This window comes from Mesoplodon bidens (genome assembly GCF_964165515.1).
Source record: "Mesoplodon bidens genome assembly, chromosome: 4".
In the NCBI taxonomy this organism is placed as follows: domain Eukaryota; kingdom Metazoa; phylum Chordata; class Mammalia; order Artiodactyla; family Ziphiidae; genus Mesoplodon; species Mesoplodon bidens.
The window spans coordinates 124753223-124773029 of record NC_138160.1 but is presented as its reverse complement, the minus strand read 5'-3'; the positions used below and the strand labels follow the sequence as shown (position 1 = coordinate 124773029).

At 42.5% G+C, this 19807-nt stretch overlaps 1 protein-coding gene across 3 annotated transcripts in view; it reads left to right on the top strand.

Moving 5' to 3' along the window:
* The window catches only part of PRELID2 (PRELI domain containing 2), an 86588-nt gene that overhangs the window by 23189 nt on the left and 43592 nt on the right, over window positions 1-19807 (top strand). The gene's annotated exons all lie outside the window — the stretch shown is intronic.

The window sequence follows — 19807 nt, the reverse complement described above, 5'->3', positions numbered from 1 at the left end:
GAGAGTGAGAGAACCCATCCCAACCAAGAGGGAAAAGGCCTTTCCCTGAATCTCTTTGAGTCAGCCTCAATCACCTGCTCCCTCGTGGACCAGTAAGTGTGATCGGAGGCTGATACCGGCTGACTGGCCCTCACTAGTCAGGATCTGCCCCTAGAGCTGGGGGTGGGATCCCTTCCCTCTGAAACACATGGGCTGCATAGGAGAGGGATGGGCACCTGGACACAAACACCACTAGAGTATAGTAAGAAGGACCACTGCATACCAGTTTTCCTCTTCAACATGGTACCCACTGTCTTTGTTATGCATTGGAAGTGATAAACACTTACTACAGCAAGTGAATACAGGGATATCTCTGTACCAGTCATTGGGCCTCCCAAGGGACAGGAACCAGGAACTAAGGCAGTCTCACCGTCTCTTGTCTTTCCATACTTGGCTCAATTGTCCAAAATACAGATCTACTTCATTACACAGCCAGCCTGGCTGCTCCAGGCCTGTGCAGGGTCTCTCCTGTCCTGTGTCATGGTAACTGACTAGATTCTGGGGTTAGAAACCACCTCTGAAACTAAAACTATATGCCCTTGCACAATTTATTTTGCTTCTCTAAGCCTCAGTGTCCTCATCTGTATGATGGGGATGATATCCCTACCTTGGAGGGCTGTTGTGAGAATCAAATGAGTTGGTACATGCAGAGAGCTTAGAGCAGCACCTGCCCGTGGTGGTCAATAAATGTTAGTGCTCAACATCATGACTTATTGTTGTTGGCATCCTCATCTGCTTAAAAATTCACATGGCTTTTGATCCTAATCCTAAGCATGTACTATTTTAATACAGAAACAGTGTTTATGGGACTTCCCTGGTGGCAGAGTGGTTGAGAGTCCGCCTGCTGATGCAGGGGACACGGGTTCCTGACCCTGTCTGGGAGGATCCCACATGCCGTGGAGCCGCTGGGCCCGTGAGCCATGGCTGCTGACCCTGCGCGTCCGGAGCCTGCGCTCCGCAATGGGAGAGGCCGCAGCAGTGAGAGGCCCACGTACCGCAAAAAAAAAAAAAAAAAAGAAAAAGAAACAGTGTTTATGGTTATTTCCATCATGCTGCAGGGAGATGTTCCACGTTGTGATTTTGCATTCCCCAGGTTCACTGTCTCTGGGGGTATGAGCTCCTCAGTTCGAGAGTCATGGGAGTAGGAACACTTCTCTTTTAGTTCCAGAGTGAGATTGAAGCGCTGGAGAGCATAGCATGTAGGGGTCAGTGCAAGCGTTTGGCATGGATTGAATTCTCCTGGATTTGGGGTTCTCTTCTTGTCTCCTGCTACGACCATGGCTACTGTAGACCCAGGACTGTCACGCGCAGTGCTCTGAGGAACTGACTAGGTTTCCAGAGTCAGAGATGCTGCGGGTGATGCACAGCTTGGCCTTGGGACACTTGGGCCAAATCAGAGAATAGAAAAATGAATCTTAATCTGAAATAAAAAAAATCAGAAGTCAGCTCTCGTGGGAACATGCTTTATTTTTATTTATTTATTTATGGTTTTGGCTGTGCCACGTGGCCTGCGGGATCTTCCCCGACAAGGGATCAAACCCAGGTCCCCTGCATTGGGAGCACTGAGTCTTAACCAATGGACTGAAAGAGAAGTCCTGTGCTTTGTTTATTATGTAGAGTAGGATACAGACATTTACTCTTGGAAGTGGGGAAAGGAGTACACTATTTTAGATTTTTCAGAATGAAAAGTCATGATGTCTGCCCTCTGAAACATTACTTTCCAAGATAAGCTTATTAATTTCTTACTCTTTTGTGTTTGCTTCTAGACTTTTTAATCTAAAAAAGTTTTTTAACATCTTTATTGGAGTATAATTGCTTTACAATGGTGTGTTAGTTTCTGCTTTATAACAAAGTGAATCAGCTCTACATATACATATATCCCTGCATCTCTTCCCTCTTGTGTCTCACTTCCCTCCCACCCTCCCTATCCCACCCATCCAGGTGGTCACAAAGCACCGAGCTGATCTCCCTGTGCTATGCGGCTGCTTCCCACTAGCTATCGGTTTTACATTTAGTAGTGTATATATGTCCATGCCACTCTCTCACTTCATCCCAGCTTATCCTTCCCGCTCCCTGTGTCCTCAAGTCCGTTCCCTAGTAGGTCTGTGTCTTTATTCCCATCCTGCCTCTAGGTTCTTCATGACCACTTTTTTTTTTTTTTTTAGATTCCATATATATGTGTTAGCATAGGATATTTGTTTTTCTCTTTCTGACTTTCTTCACTCTGTATGACAGACTCTAGGTCCATCCACCTCACTATAAATAATTCAATTTCCTTTCTTTTTATGGCTAATATTCCACTGTATATATGTGTCACATCTTCTTTATCCATTCATCTGTTGATGGACACTTAGGTTGCTTCCATGTCCTGGCTGTTGTAAATAGAGCTGCAGTGAACATTGTGGTATATGACTCTTTTTGAATTATGGTTTTCTCAGGGTATATGACCAGTAGTGGGATTGATGGGTGGTATGGTAGTTCTATTTTAGTTTTTTAAGGAACCTCCATACTGTTCTCCATAGTGGCTGTATCAATTTACATTCCCACCAACAGTGCAAGAGGGTTCCCTTTTCTCCACATCCTCTCCAACATTTATTGTTTGTAGATTTTGTGATGATGGCCATTCTGACTGGTGTGAGGTGATATCTCATTGTAGTTTTGATTTGCATTTCTCCAATGATTAATGATGTTGAGCAGCTTTTCATGTGCTTCTTGGCCATCTGTATGTCTTCTTTGGAGAAATATCTATTTAGGTCTTCTGCCCATTTTTAGATTGGGTTGTTTGTTTTGGTGATATTGAGCTGCGTGAGCTGCTTGTAAATTTTGGAGATTAATCCTTAGTCAGTTGCTTCATTTGCAAATAGCTTCTCCCATTTTGAGGGTTGTCTTTTAGTCTTGTTTATGGTTTCCTTTGCTGTGCAAAAGTTTTTAAGTTTCATTAGGTCCCATTTGTTTATTTTTGTTTTTACTTCCATTTCTCTAGGAGGTGGGTCAAAAAAGATCTTGCTGTGATTTATGTCATAGAGAGTTCTGCCTATGTTTTCCTCTAAGACTTTTACAGTGTCTGGCCTTATATTTAGGTCTTTAATCCATTTTGAGTTTATTTTTGTGTATGGTGTCAGGGAGTGTTCTAATTTCATTCTTTTACATGTACCTGTCCAGTTTTCCCAGCACCACTTATTGCAGAGGCTGTCTTTTCTCCATTGTATATTCTTGCCTCCTTAATCAAAAATAAGTTGACCAAATGTGTGTGGGTTTACCTTTGGGCTTTCTATCCTGTTCCATTGATCTGTATTTCTGTTTTTGTGCCAGTACCATACTGTCTTGATTACTGTAGCTTTGTAGTATAGTCTGAAGTCACAGAGCCTGATTCCTCCAGCTCAGTTTTTTTTCTCAAGATTGCTTTGGCTATTCTGGGTCTTTTGTATTTCCATACAAATTGTGAAATTTTTTGTTCTAGTTCTGTGAAAAATGCCATTTGTAGTTTGATAGGGATTGCATTGAATCTGTAGATTGCTTTGGGTAGTATAGTCATTTGCACAATGTTGATTCTTCCAATCCAAGAACGTAGTATATCTCTCCATCTGTTTGTATTATCTTTAATTTCTTTCGTCAGTGTCTTATAGTTTTCTGCATATAGGTCTTTTGTCTCCTTAGGTAGGTTTATTCCTAGGTATTTTATTCTTTTTGTTGCAATGGTAAATGGGAATGTTTCCTTAATTTCACTTTCAGATTTTTCATCATTAGTGTATAGGAATGCAAGAGATTTCTGTGCATTAATTTTGTATCCTGCTACTTTACCAAATTCATTGATTAGCTCTAGTAGTTTTCTGGTAGCATCTTTAGGATTCTCTATGTATAGTATCCTGTCATCTGCAAACAGTGACAGCTTTACTTCTTCTTTTCCGATTTGGATTCCTTTTATTTCTTTTTCTTCTCTGTTTGCTGTGGCTAAAACTTCCAAAACAATGTTAAATAAGAGTGGTGAGAATGGGCAACCTTGTCTTGTTCCTGATCTTAGTGGAAATGCTTTCAGTTTTTCACCATTGAGGACGATGTTGGCTGTGGGTTTGTCATATATGGCCTTTATTATGTTGAGGTAAGTTCTCTCTATCCCTACTTTCTGGAGGGTTTTTTATCATAAATATGTGTAGAATTTTGTCCACAGCTTTTTCTGCATCTACTGAGATGATCATGTGGTTTTTATTCTTCAATTTGCTAATATGGTGTATCACATTGATTGATTTCCATATACTGAAGAATCCTTGCATTCCTGGGATAAACCCCACTTGATCATGGTGTATGATCCTTTTAATGTGCTGTTGGATTCTGTTTGCTAGTATTTTGTTGAGGAGTTTTGCATCTGTGTTCGTCAGTGATATTGGCCTGTAGTTTTCTTTCTTTTTTTTTTTTTAAAGTTTATTTATTTATTTTTTTAATTAGTTTCTGCTTTATAACAAAGTGAATCAGTCATACATATACATCTGTTCCCACATCCCTTCCCTCATGCATCTCCCTCCCTCCCACCCTCCCCATCCCACCCCTCCAGACGGTCACAAAGCACCGAGCTGATCTCCCTGTGCTCTGCGGCTGCTTCCCACTATCTATCTACCTTACGTTTGGTAGTGTATACACGTCCATGCCTCTCTTTCGCCTTGTCACAGCCCACCCTTCCCCCTCCCCATATCCTCAAGTCCATTCTCAAGTAGGTCTGCGTCTTCATTCCCGTTTTGCCCCTAGGTTCTTCATGACATTTTTTTTTTAAATTCCGTATATATGTGTTAGCATACGGTATTTGTCTTTCTCTTTCTGACTAACTTCACTCTGTATGACAGACTCTAGGTCTATCCACCTCATTACAAATAGCTCAGTTTCGTTTCTTTTTATGGCTGAGTAATATTCCATTGTATATATATGCCACATCTTCTTTATCCATTCATCCGATGATGGACACTTAGGTTGTTTCCAGCTCCGGGCTATTGTGAATAGAGCTGCAATGAACATTTTGGTACATGTCTCTTTTTGAATTATGGTTTTCTCAGGGTATATGCCCAGTAGTGGGATTGCTGGGTCATATGGTAGTTCTATTTGTAGTTTTTTAAGGAACCTCCATACCGTTCTCCATAGTGGCTGTACCAATTCACATTCCCACCAGCAGTGCAAGAGTGTTCCCTTTTCTCCACACCCTCTCCAGCATTTATTGTTTCTAGATTTCTTGATGATGGCCATTCTGACTGGTGTGAGATGATATCTCATTGTAGTTTTGATTTGCATTTCTCTAATGATTAATGATGTTGAGCATTCTTTCATGTGTTTGTTGGCAGTCTGTATATCTTCTTTGGAGAAATGCCTATTTAAGTCTTCTGCCCATTTTTGGATTGGGTTGTCTGTTTTTTTGCTATTGAGCTGCATGAGCTGTTTATAAATTTTGGAGATTAATCCTTTGTCAGTTGCTTCATTTGCAAATATTTTCTCCCATTCTGAGGGTTGTCTTTTGGTCTTCTTTATGGTTTCCTTTGCTGTGCAAAAGCTTTGAAGTTTCATTAGGTCCCATTTGTTTATCTTTGTTTTTATTTCCATTTCTCTAGGAGGTGGGTCCAAAAGGATCTTGCTGTGATTTATGTCATAGAGTGTTCTACCTATGTTTTCCTCTAAGAGTTTGATAGTTTCTGGCCTTACATTTAAGTCTTTAATCCATTTTGAGCTTATTTTTGTGTATGGTGCTAGGGAATGATCTAATCTCAAACTTTTACATGTCCCTGTCCAGTTTTCCCAGCACCACTTATTGAAGAGGCTGTCCTTTCTCCACTGTACATTCCTGCCTCCTTTATCAAAGATAAGTTGGCCATATGTGCGTGGGTTTATCTCTGGGCTTTCTATCCTGATCCACTGATCTATCTTTCTGTTTTTATGCCAGTACCAGACTGTCTTAATTACTGTAGCTTTGTAGTATAGTCTGAAGTCAGGGAGCCTGATTCCTCCAGCTCCGTTTTTCGTTCTCAAGATTGCTTTAGCTATTCGGGGCCTTTTGTTTTTCCAAACAAATTTTGAAATTTTTTGTTCTAGTTCTGTGAAAAATGCCATTGGTAGTTTGATAGGGATTGCATTGAATCTGTAGATTGCTTTCGGTAGTAGAGTCATTTTCACAATATTGATTCTTCCAATCCAGGAGCATGGTATATCTCTCCATCTATTTGTATCATCTTTAATTTCTTTCATCAGTGTCTTATAGTTTTCTGCATACAGGTCTTTTGTCTCCTTAGGTAGGTTTATTCCTAGATATTTTATTCTTTTTGTTGCGATGGTAAATGGGAGTGTTTTCTTGATTTCATTTTCAGATTTTTCATCATTAGTGTACAGGAATGCCAGAGATTTCTGTACATTAATTTTATATCCTGCTACTTTACCAAATTCATTGATTAGCTCTAGTAGTTTTTCGGTAGCATCTTTAGGATTCTCTATGTATAGTATCATGTCATCTGCAAACAGTGACAGCTTTACTTCTTCTTTTCCAATTTGGATTCCTTTTATTTCCTTTTCTTCTCTGATTGCTGTGGCTAAAACTTCCAAAACTATGTTGAATAAGAGTGGTGAGAGTGGGCAGCCTTGTCTTGTTCCTGATCTTAGTGGAAATGGTTTCAGTTTTTCACCATTGAGGACAATGTTGGCTGTGGGTTTGTCATATATGGCCTTTATTATGTTGAGGAAAGATCCCTCTATACCTACTTTCTGCAGGGTTTTTATCATAAATGGGTGTTGAATTTTGTCAAAAGCTTTCTCTGCATCTATTGAGATGATCATATGGTTTTTCTCCTTCAACTTGTTAATATGGTGTATTACATTGATTGATTTGCGTATATTGAAGAATCCTTGCATTCCTGGGATAAACCCCACTTGATCATGGTGTATGATCCTTTTAATGTGCTGTTGGATTCTGTTTGCTAGTATTTTGTTGAGGATTTTTGCATCTATGTTCATCAGTGATATTGGCCTGTAGTTTTCTTTCTTTGTGACATCCTTGCCTGGTTTTGGTATCAAGGTGATGGTGGCCTCATAGAATGAGTTTGGGAGTGTTCCTCCCTCTGCTATATTTTGGAAGAGTTTGAGAAGGATAGGTGTTAGCTCTTCTCTAAATGTTTGATAGAATTCACCTGTGAAGCCATCTGGTCCTGGGCTTTTGTTTGATGGAAGATTTTTAATCACAGTTTCAATTTCAGTGCTTGTGATTGGTCTATTCATATTTTCTATTTCTTCCTGAGTCAGTCTTGGCAGGTTGTGCATTTCTAAGAATGTGTCCATTTCTTCCAGGTTGTCCATTTTATTGGAATAGAGTTGCTTATAGTAATCTCTCATAATCTTTTGTATTTCTGCAGTGTCAGTTGTTACTTCTCCTTTTTCATTTCTAATTCTATTGATTTGAGTCTTCTCCCTTTTTTTCTTGATGAGTCTGGCTAATGCTTTGTCAATTTTGTTTATCTTCTCAAAGAACCAGCTTTTAGTTTGGTTGATCTTTGCTATCGTTTCCTTCATTTCTTTTTCATTTATTTCTGATCTGATCTTTATGATTTCTTTCCTTCTGCTAGCTTTGGGGTATTTTTGTTCTTCTTTCTCTAATTGCTTTAGGTGCAGGGTCAGGTTGTTTACTCGAAATGCTTCCTGTTTCTTAAGGTGGGATTGTATTGCTATAAACTTCCCCCCTAGAACTGCTTTTGCTGCGTCCCATAGGTTTTGGGTCGTCGTGTCTCCATTGTCATTTGTTTCTAGGTATTTTTTAATTTCCTCTTTGATTTCTTCAGTGATCACTTCGTTATTGAGTAGTGTATTGTTTAGCCTCCATGTGTTTGTATTTTTTACACATCTTTTCCTGTAATTGATGTCTAGTCTCATAGCATTGTGGTCGGAGAAGATACTTGATACAATTTCAATTTTCTTAAAATTACCGAGGCTTGATTTGTGACCCAAGATATGATCTATCCTGGAGAATGTTCCATGAGCACTTGAGAAAAATGTGTATTCTGTTGTTTTTGGATGGAATGTCCTATAAATATCAACTAAGTCCATCTCGTTTAATGTATCATTTAAAGCTTGTGTTTCCTTATTTATTTTCATTTTGGATGATCTGTCCATTGGTGAAAGTGGGGTGTTAAAGTCCCCTACTATGATTGTGTTACTGTCGATTTCCCCTTTTATGGCTGTTAGTATTTGCCTTATGTATTGAGGTGCTCCTATGTTGGGTGCATAAATATTTACAATTGTTATATCTTCTTCTTGGATCGATCCCTTTATCGTTATGTAGTGTCCTTCCTTGTCTCTTCTAATAGTCTTTATTTTAAAGTCTATTTTGTCTGATATAAGAATTGCTACTCCAGCTTTCTTTTGATTTCCATTTGCATGGAATATCTTTTTCCATCCCTTTACTTTCAATCTGTATGTGTCTCTAGGTCTGAAGTGGGTCTCTTGTAGACAGCATATATATGGGTCTTGTTTTTGTATCCATTCAGCCACTCTGTGTCTTTTGGTGGGAGCATTTAGTCCATTTACATTTAAGGTAATTATTGATATGTATGTTCCTATTCCCATTTCCTTAATTGCTTTGGGTTCGTTATTGTAGGTATATTCCTTCTGTTGTGTTTCTTGCCTAGAGAAGTTCCTTTAGCATTTGTTGTAAAGCTGGTTTGGTGGTGCTGAACTCTCTCAGCTTTTGCTTGTCTGTAAAGGTTTTAATTTCTCCATCAAATCTGAATGAGATCCTTGCTGGGTAGAGTAATCTAGGTTGCAGGTTTCTCTCCTTCATCACTTTAATTATGTCCTGCCACTCCCTTCTGGCTTGTAGGGTTTCTGCTGAGAGATCAGCTGTTAACCTGATGGGGATTCCCTTGTGTGTTATTTGTTGTTTTTGCCTTGCTGCTTTTAATATGATTTCTTTGTGTTTAATTTTTGACAGTTTGATTAATATGTGTCTTGGTGTATTTCTCCTTGGATTTATTCTGTATGGGACTCTCTGTGCCTCCTGGACTTGATTAACTATTTCCTTTCCCATATTGGGGAAGTTTTCAACTATAATCTCTTCAAATATTTTCTCAGTCCCTTTCTTTTTCTCTTCTTCTTCTGGAACCCCTATAATTCGAATGTTGGTGCGTTTAATGTTGTCCCAGAGATCTCTGAGACTCTCCTCTGTTCTTTTCATTCTTTTTTCTTTATTTTGCTCTGCATCAGTTATTTCCACTATTTTATCTTCCACCTCACTTATCCGTTCTTCTGCCTCAGTTATTCTGCTATTGATCCCATCTAGAGTATTTTTCATTTCATTTATTGTGTTTTTAATCGATGCTTGATTCATCTTTAGTTCTTCTAGGTCCTTGTTAACTGTTTCTTGCATGTTGTCTATTCTATTTCCAAGATTATGGATCATGGAAATAGAATCTTGGATCAGCTTTACTATCATTATTCTGAATTCTTTTTCAGGTAGACTGCCTATTACCTCTTCATTTGTTAGGTCTGGTAGGTGTTTATCTTGCTCCTTCACCTGCTGTGTGTTTTTCTGCCTTCTCATTTTGCTTATGTTACTGTGTTTGGGGTCTCCTTTTTGCCGGCTGCAGATTCGTAGTTCCCGTTGTTTTTGGTGTCTGACCCCAGTGGCTAAGGTTGTTTCAGTAGGTTGTGTAGGCTTCCTGGTGGGGGGGACTAATTCCTGTGCTCTGGTGGTTGAGGCTCGATCTTGTCTTTCTGGTGGACAGGTCCACGTCTGGTGGTGTGTTTTGGGGTGCCTATGGCCTTATTATGTTTTTAGGTAGCCTCTCTGCTAATGGGTGGGGTTGTGTTCCTGCCTTGCTAGTTGCTTGGCATAGGGTGACCCGCACTGTAGCTTGCTGGTCGTTGACTGAAGCTGGGTGCTGGTGTTGGGATGGAGATCTCTGGGAGATTTTCGCTGCTTGATATTATGTGGAGCTGGGAGGTCTCTTGTGGACCCGTGTCCTGAAGTTGGCTCTCCCACTTCAGAGGCACAGCACTGGCTCCTGGCTGCAGCACCAAGAGCCTTTCATCCACCCGGCTCAGAGTAACAGGGAGAAAAAGTAGAAAGAAAGAATTAGTAGAAGAAAGAAAGAGAGAGGGAAAGAAAGGAAGAAGGGAAGAAAGGAAGGAAGGAAGGAAGGAAGAAAGAAAGGAGGGAGGGAGGGAGGAAGGATGGAAAGAAAGAAGGAAAGAAAGGAGGGAGGGAGGGAGGAAGGAAAGGAAGAAAGACAGGAGGGAGGGAGGAAGGAAAGAAAAAGAAAGTGGAAAGAAGAAGGGTGGGAGGGAGGAAAGAAAAAGAAAGAAGGAAAGGAGGAGCGGAGGGAGGGAGGGAGGAAGGGAGAGTAGGAAAAAAAGAAAGAGCAGGTAAAGTAAAATAGAATAAAGTATGAAATATAGTAGCGTTATTAAAATTAGAAAGTAATTATTGAAAAAAAAAAAAAAAAACCGGACCGATAGAACCCTGAGACATATGGTGGAAGCAAAGCTATACAGAGAGAATCTTACACAGAAGATTACACATACACATTCACAAAAAGAGAGCAGGGGGAAAAATCAAAAATCTTGCTCTCCAAGTCCACCTCCTCAATTTGGGATAATTCGTTGTAAAAAGATGAAAAGGGCGAGAAGTCTGAAATCTTGCTCTCTAAGTCCACCTCCTTAATTTGGAATAATTCGTTGTAAAAAGAGGAAAAGGGGGGAAAGTCTTAAATCTTGTCCTCAAAGTCCACTTCCTCAATTTGGGATGATTCGCTGTCCATTCATGCACTCCACAGACGCAGGGCACATCAAATGGACCGTGGAGCTTTAATCCGCTGCCTCCGAGGCTGCACAGAGAGATTTCCCTGCCTCTGCTCTCACAGCTCCCGGGTCTCAGCCTTGGACCTGGCCCCGCCTCTGCGCGTAGGTCGCCGGAGGGCGTCCGTTCTTCGCTCAGACAGGACGGGTTTAAAGGAGCCGCTGATTCGGGGGCTCTGGCTCACTCAGGCAGAGGGGAGGGAGGGGCGCGCAGTGTGGGGCGGGCCTGCGGCGGCAGAGGCCGGCGTGACGTTGCAGCAGCCCGTGGCGCTCCGTGCGCTTTCCCGGGAAAGCCGTCCCCGGGTCTCGGGGACCCCGGCAGTGGCGGGGTGCACAGGCCCCCCGGAAGGCGGGGCGGACAGTGACCCGCGCTCGCACACAGGCCCCGCGGCGGCCGCGGCAGCGGCGGCGGCGGCGGGCCGCGGCGGCGGCGGCGGCGGCGGCGGGCCGCGGCGGGCGGCGGTGGCGGTGGCGGCGGCGGCGGCGGCGGCGGCGGCGGCCCACGCCCGTCTCCGAGGTCCGTGCCTTACCCGCGGCTCGTGCCTGTCTCCGGCGCTTCCCCAAGCAGCCCTCTTAATGCCCTCTCCTCGCGCACCAGGAAACAAAAGGGAAAAAAGTCTCTTGCCTCTTCAGCAGCTCCAGACCCTTTCCCCGGACTCCCTCCGGGCTAGCCGTGGTGCACTAACCCCTTCAGGCTCTCTTCCTGCCGCCAGCCCCAGTCCTCTCCCTGCGCTCCGACTGAAAGCCGATACCCGAGCCTCAGCTCCCAGCCCCGCCCGCCACGGCGGCCGAGCAGACAAGCCTCTCGGGCTGGTGTGTGCCTGAGGGCACCGGTCCTCTGTGCCAGAATCTCTCCGCTTTGCCCTCCGCACCCCTGTTGCTGTGCTCTCCTCCGCTACTCCGAAGCTTTCCCCCTCCGCCACCTACAGTCTCCGCCCGCGAAGGGGCTTGTAGTGTGTAGAAACCTTCCCCCCTTCACGGCTCCCTCCCACTGGTGCAGGTCCCGTCCCTATCCTATTGTCTCTGTTTATTCTTTTTTTCTTTTGCCCTACCCAGGTATGTGGGGAGCTTCTTGCCTTTTGGGGGGTCTGAGGTCTTCTGTCAGCGTTCAGTAGGTGTTCTGTAGGAGTTGTTCCACGTGTAGATGAATTTCTGATGTATCTGTGGGGAGGAAGGTGATCTCCGCGTCTTACTCTTCCGCCATCTTCCTCCGGGCAGTTTTCTTTCTTTGTGACATCTTTGTCTGGTTTTGGTATCAGGGTGATGGTGGCCTCATAGAATGAGTTCGGGAGTGTTCCTCCCTCTGCTATATTTTGGAAGAGTTTGAGAAGGATAGGTGTTAGCTCTCCTCTAAATGTTTGATAGAATTCGCCTGTGAAGCCATCTGGTCCTGGGCTTTTGTTTGTTGGAAGGTTTTTAATCACAGTTTCAATTTCAGTGCTTGGAATTGGTCTGTTTATATTTTCTACTTCTTCCTGGTTCAGTCTTGGAAGGTTGTACTTTTTAAGAATTTGTCCATTTTTTCCAGGCTGTCCATTTTAGTGGCATATAGTTGCTTGTAGTAATCTCTCACGATCCTTTGTATTTCTGCAGTGTCAGTTGTAACGTCTCCTTTTTCATTTCTAGTTCTATTGATTTGAGTCTTCTCCCTTTTTTTCTTGATGAGTCAGGCTAATGGTTTATCAATCATGTTTATCTTCTTAAAGAACCAGATTTTAGTTTTATTGATCTTTGCTCTCTTTCCTTCATTTCTTTTTCATTTATTTTTGGTGTAATCTTTATGATTTCTTACTTCTGCTAACTTTGGGGTTTTTTTGTTCTTCTGTCTCTAATTGCTTTAGGTGTAAAGTTAGGTTGTTTATTTGAGATGTTTCTTGTTTCTTAAGGTAGGATTCTATTGCTATAAACTTCCCTCTTAGAACTGCCTTTGCTGCATCCCATAGGTTTTGGGTTGTCGTGTTTTCATTGTCATTAGTTTCTAGGTATGTTTTGATTTCCTCTTGGATTTCTGCAGTGATCTCTTATTAAGTAATGTAGTGTATTGTTATTAAGTAGTGTATTGTTTAGCCTCCATGTGTTTGTATTTTTTACAGATTTTTTGCTGTGATTGATATCTAGTGTCATAGCATTGTGGTTGGAAAGGATACTTGATATGATATGATTTCAGTTTTCTTAAGTTTACCAAGGCTTGATTTGTGACCCAAGATATGATCTATCCTGGAGAATGTTCCATGAGCACTTGAGAAGAAAGTGTATTCTGTTGTTTTTGAATGGAATGTCCTATAAATATCAATTAAGTCCATCTTGTTTAATGTATCATTTAAAGCTTGTGTTTCCTTATTTATTTTCATTTTGGATGATCTGTCCATTGGTGAAAGTGGGGTGTTAAAGTTCTGTACTATGATTATGTTACTGTCAATTTCCGCCTTGTGTTACTGTCGATTTCCCCTTTTATGGCTGTTAGCATTTGCCTTATATATTGAGGTGCTCCTATGTTGGGTGCATAAATATTTACAATTGTTATATCTTCTTCTTGATTCTTGGATTGATCCCTTGACCATTATGTAGTGTCCTTCTTTGTCTCTTGTAATAGTCTTTGTAACAAAGTCTATTTGTCTGATATGAGAATTGCTACTCCAGCTTTCTTCTGATTTCCATTTTCATGGAATATCTTTTTCCATCCCCTCACTTTCAGTCTGTATGTGTCCCTAGGTCTGAAGTGAGTCTCTTGTAGACAGCATATATACAGGTCTTGTTTTTGTATCCATTCAGCCAGTCTATGTCTTTCGGTTGGAGCACTTAATCCATTTATATTTAAGGTAACTATCGATATGTATGTTCCTATTACCATTTACTTAATTGTTTTGCATTTGTTATGGTAGGTCTTTTCCTTCTCTTGTGTTTCCTGCCTAGAGAAGTTCCTTTAGCATTTGTTGTAAAGCTGGTTTGGAGGTGCTGAATTCTCTTAGCTTTTGCTTGTCTGTAAAGCTTTTAATTTCTCCGTTAAATCTGAATGAGATCCTTGCTGGGTAGAGTAATCTTGGTTGTAGGTTTTTCCCTTTCATCACTTTGAGTATGTCCTGCCACTCCCTTCTGGCTTGCAGAGTTTCTGCTGAAAGGTCAGCTGTTAACATTATGGGGATTCCCTTGTATGTTATTTGTTGTTTTTCCCTTGCTGCTTTTAATATTTTTTCTCCATATTTAATTTTTGATAGTTTGATTAATGTGTCTTTACGTGTTTCTCCTTGGATTTATCCCTGTATGGGACTCTGTGTGCTTCCTGGACTTGATCGACTATTTCCTTATCCGTATTAGGGAAGTTTTCAACTATACTCTCTTCAAATATTTTCTCAGTCCCTTTCTTTTTCCCTTCGTCTTCTGGAACCCGTATAATTTGAATCTTGGTGCGTTTATTGTTGTCCCAGAGGTCTCTGAGACTGTCCTCAATTCTTTTCATTCTTTTTTCTTTATTCTGCTCTGTGCTAGTTATTTCCACTAATTTATCCTCCAGGTCACTTATCCATTCTCCAGCCTCAGTTATTCTGCTATTGATTCCTTCTAGAGAATTTTTAAGTTCATTTACTGTGTCGTTCATCATTGTTTGTTTGCTCTTTAGTTTTTCTAGGTCCTTTTAAAACATTTCTTATATTTTCTCCATTCTATTTCCAAGATTTTGGATCATCTTTACTATCATTACTCTGAATTCTGTTTCAGGTAGACTGCCTATTTCCTCTTCATTTGTTAGGTCTGGTGAGTTTTTGCCTTGCTTGTTCATCTGCTGTGTGTTTCTCTGTTTTCTCATTTTGCTTAACTTACTGTGTTTGGGGTCTCCTTTCACAGGCTGCAGGTCTGTAGTGTCCATTTTTTTTGGTGTCTGCCCCCAGTGGCTAGGGTTGGTTCAGTGGGTTGTGTAGGCTTCCTGGTGGAGGGGACTTGTGCCTGTGTTCTGGTGGATGAGGCTGGATCTTGTCTTTCTGGTGGGCAGGTCTGCATCCGGTGGTGTTTTCTGGGGGTGTCTGTGACCTTATTATGTTTTTAGGCAGCCTCTCTGCTAATGGGTGGGGTTGTGTTCCTGTCTTGCTAGTTGTTTGGCATGGGATGTCCAGCACTTGTAGCTTGCTGGTCGTCGATTGGAGCTGGGTCTTGCTGTTGAGATGGCGATCTCTGGGAGATTTTTGCCATTTGATATTACATGGAGCTGGCAGGTCTCTGGTGGACCAATGTCCTGAACTTGGCTCTCCCACCTCAGAGGCACAGACCTGATGCCCAGCCGGAGCAGCAAGACCCTGTCATCTACATGGCTCAGAATAAAAGGGAGAAAAGGAAGAGAGAAAGAGAGAGAGAGAGAGAGAGAGGAAGGGAGGAGGAAACAGTAAAATAAAATAAAATAAAATAAAGTTATTAAAATAAAAAATAATCAAAAAATAAAAAAGTTGAAAAGTCATAAAAAAGAGAAAGAAAGAAGGGAGCAACCAAACCAAAAAACAAATCCACCAATGATAACAAGCACTAAAAACTATCCTAAAAAAAATCCAAAAAAAAAAAAAGAAAAACATGGACAGACAGAACCCTAGGACAAATGGTAAAAGCAAAGCTATACAGACAAAATCACACACAGAAGCATACACATACACACTCACAAAAAGAGAAAAAGGAAAAAAAAATATCATTGCTCCCAAAGTCCACCCCCTCAATTTGGGGTGAGTCATTGTGTGTTCAGGTATTCCACAGATGCAGGATACATCAAATTGATTGTGGAGATTTAATCTGCTGCTCCTGAGGCTGCTGGGAGAGATTTCCCTTTCTCTTGTTTGTTCGCACAGCTCCCGGGGCTCAGATTTGGATTTGGCCCCGAATCCGCGTGTAGGTCGCCTGAGGGCATCTGTTCTTCGCTCACACAGGACGGGTTAAAGGAGCAGCTGATTCGGGGGCTCTGGCTCACTCAAGCCAGGGGGAGGGAGGGGTACAGATGTGGGGCAAGCTTGCAGTGGCAGAGGCCAGCGTGACGTTGCACCAGCCTGAGGCATGCTGTGTCTTCTCCCAGGAAGTTGTCCCTGGATCGGGGACCCTGGTAGTGCTGGGCTGCACAGGCTCCCGGGAGGGGAGGTGTGGATAGTGACCTGTGCTTGCACATTGGCTTCTTGGCGGCGGCAGCAGAAGCGTTAGTGTTTCATGCCCGTCTCTGGGGTCTGCGCTAATAGCTGTGGCTTGCGCCCGTCTCTGGAGCTCGTTTAGGCCGCGCTCTTAATCCCTTCTCCTCATGCACACCGAAACAATGGTCTCTTGCCTCTTAGCCAGTTCCAGACTTTTTCCCAGACTCCCTCCCAGCTAGCTGTGGCACACTAGCCCCCTTCATTCTGTGTTCACGCAGCCAACCCCAGTTCTTTCCTTGGGATCTGACCTCCGAAGCCCGAGCTCAGCTCCCAGCCCCGCCCGCCCTGGCGGGTGAGCAGACAAGCCTCTCAGGCTGGTGAGTGCCGGTCGGCATCATCCTCTGTGCGGGAATCTCTCCGCTTTGACCTCTGCACCCCTGTTGCTGCGCTCTCCTCCATGGCTCCGAAGCTCCTCCCCTCCGCCACCCGCAGTCTCCGCCCGCGAAGGGGCTTCCTAGTGTGTGGAAACCTTTTCTCCTTCACAGCTCCCTCCCATTGGTGCAGATCCCGTCCCTATTCTTTTGTCTCTGTTTTTTCTTTTTTCTTTTGCCCTACCCAAGTATGTGGGGAGTTTCTTGCCTTTTGGGAGGTCTGAGGTCTTCTGCCAGCATTCAGTAGGTGTCCTGTAGGAGTTGTTCCACGTGTAGACATATTTCTGGTGTATCTGTGGGAAGGAAGGTGATCTCCGTGTCTTACAACTCCATCTTGAAGCTCCTCCTGCTTCTAGACTTTAAAATGTATTTATCTGTCAGTCCTGGTTCTTTTCCTTATTATAAATAGATTTTTATTGTACTATGTGGGAATGTAATTGATATGCACTAGATTTGGTTTTAATAACATTTACTGTATCCAAGTAATGTAATTCTAAATGATAATCATCTTGTAAAAGTTTTTTCTTGGGCTTTGCTCTTTCATCATAACTGTGTGTGTTTTGGTGGTAAATAAAAACTGTTATCTTGAAGCAGGATTTAAGTTATCACTGTCACTGGAGACTCATGCTGTTCGTGAGGGTACAGAGCTGGGTTTTGCTTCTGAGTGACAAGACCATAATCCCATACTCAGCACTGAGCATCATGATGGCTCATGTCTTCACCTTTCCATGTCTAAGAGCTTCTGCTTATCCACTGAGGCTTGCAAACCTTATTTCTGAGATTTGGAGATGTTCATCCTAGTAGAATGTGTGTTAATAACATTGGTTACGTTGACTCAACATTTATAAGATATCAAAAAAAATCTCACCTGCACTATAGTAAAAGAAACAAAAAAGTCAAAATCAAACTTTATACACAGATTAAATGACTCGGATGAGCAGCTGTTCTTAGTTCAGTAAGTTTTTGTTATCACTGAAGTGACTTGTATGAATATTCTTTGTTCTGTTAAATAAGGTATATAATATTTTTAATGTTTAATTTTTAAATTTCTGGATTAAAACATCCCAAGTCTCAAGTATTCATTTGGTGATTCACAAATAGTATAATTTGCATGTTTCGAGGGACTAATTGTTGGGCATTTTTTGTTGTGTATTTGTTTTTTCCGTACTCTGATGTATTTTTTTCCCACGAGCAAATCTGATAGTTTGGTGACTTGCATGCATTTGGCAGTAGCCTTTTTAGTTGACCTCCACGCTTGTTTTCACTGAGGTATTAAAATATTCTGGCTTTGTCAACTTTACTTAGGAATGATTCCTAAGCCTCAATCATGATGATAAAGGTCTTGAGGGTGTTGTTATCTAATATCCTGAATAAAAACCACTGTATTCATCCCCAAACAGGATGCCCTGTGCTTATATTGACCTTGATTTCCCATGCACCAGTGGGTGATGAGATAATTAGCAGAACGTACTGCCAGTTATAGAACACGGAGCACCAGTGCCTTTTCTGTAAATATGGCAGGCGTCTGGGCAAGAACCTTATTTTCCACTCAGTAAGACTGCCCTACAAAGATACGTTTGTGTCCATATAATCAGGGCCTTCTCTGATTTTCCATCCTGTTGCACCCCTGCGTCTGGCACAGTGCTGGGCTCACAGAGAAGTCTCCGTGGCCATTTGTTGAATGAATGGCAGATAATGCTTCTTATGGGCTGAAAAGGGGACTGGCAGAAAGGGCACACGCAGGTTGGGGAAGTCTGATAGGATTTGGTACGAAATTCGGTGTAGAGGGACTCTTGAACCCAGTAATATGGATACTTCTCTGCTGGTTTTTGCTGCTTGGTCGCTTACGTGCTGTTGGACTCTGGGAGAAGGGATAAAGCTGGCCTGAGATCCCTCACAGAGTGGTGTGAAGATTTAATAAGATAATAAATGCCCTACACTTGGGGAGTATAAAGCACTAGATAATGTAGGTTGTCGTTGGAACTAATGGTGAATAAATGCTGTTTTCAAAGTGCCGTGTTTCCTTAAAGGTACTAACTTTGACAAGTGGAGTAAGCTGTTTTATTGAAAATGGAGGTGATGATTGAACTGGAAACAATGATGTTTAGCCAAGAGAGCATTCTGTGCCATTTACAAGTAAGAGCTTTTGAAATATATTAGTGAATGCCTATTGATTTTTTTTTTCCTCTCCCATCCTCCTTTGCCCTTTGGTTTTCAGTTGTGTATTAGTGAAGGGTTGGGGGGAGTTTAAACGTGTGGATTCATTGTGGTGATTCTAGTTCTGTCGGCTTGGGCTGGCTCCTGGGAGTCAATATATTTAAAGTTTTCCCAGTGAATCTGTTGAGCCTCCAGATTTGGGAACCCTTGATAACTAGTTAGTATCCTGTGCTTACAGTGGAAAGCAGACATACAGCTGGCACCACTTTTGGAGCTCTGTTTTGTGCAAAGTTCCTGTTAATCTTATAAAGCATGACCAGTTGATAATCTGACTCTCCAGCAAACAGTAAACATTTCTTGGCAGAAACACCCTGCTGAAAGGTTTAGCAAAATTTGGATTAACTCTTCTGGAATCTCTTACGGAGCAGAGAGGCCAGTTTAATTTCCTTCCTCCCTTCCTCCCTCCCTCTCTCCCCACTTCCCTCCTTCCCTCCCTCCCTCCCTCCCTTCCTCTCTTTCTCTTATGTTTTTTTCCTTTCCTTTTTACTTTCTCCCTCCCCTCCCCTCCCCTCCCCCCTCCCCTTTCTTTCTCTTCCTCCATCCATCTCTAGTAAATAAAAAGTTTGGGTATTAAAAATTAGAATGTTTTACCAACCAAGAATCGATGCCGTGCAGAAACCCTAACGGTCCTGGGACAGTAGCCAGGAGCCTGATGACTGTCCTCCCAGTGTAAGGGTCTAACTCCTCCATCAGGTTGCGGGTCAACGCCTGGGAGCTGTTCACCCTCTTTTTAATCAAGGCTAGTATTGGTAGCTAAGCAAAGAGATGGGAAAAAAAATTGACCAGCTGAGTTCATTTTCCTGGTTTGAATTCACAGCTACATTTTGAGACATTTTCTGTGCTGCAGGTGGACGCTGTTCCATTTCATATGTGTCTGACCTCAAGAGGGGTGTAGCCTTGAGAGGAATCTAAGTGGTAATTCCTAGCTTGCTCTGTTTTATTCTCTGCTGTGCTCTGGGAAGACTCAACAGCCTCTTTTCTGAAGGTAGGAAAACGTTCTGGCCCTCACATAGGTCCTGTTTGGATGAGTCTTGCTCCAAGTATTCTTCATTATCATGTTTAAAAATAATGTTTCCAGGGCTTCCCTGGTGGCGCAGTGGTTGAGAGTCCACCTGCTGATGCAGGGGACACGGGTTCGTGCCCCGGTCCGGGAAGATCCTACATGCCGCAGAGTGGCTGGGCCCATGAGCCGTGGCCGCTGAGCCTGCGCGTCCGGAG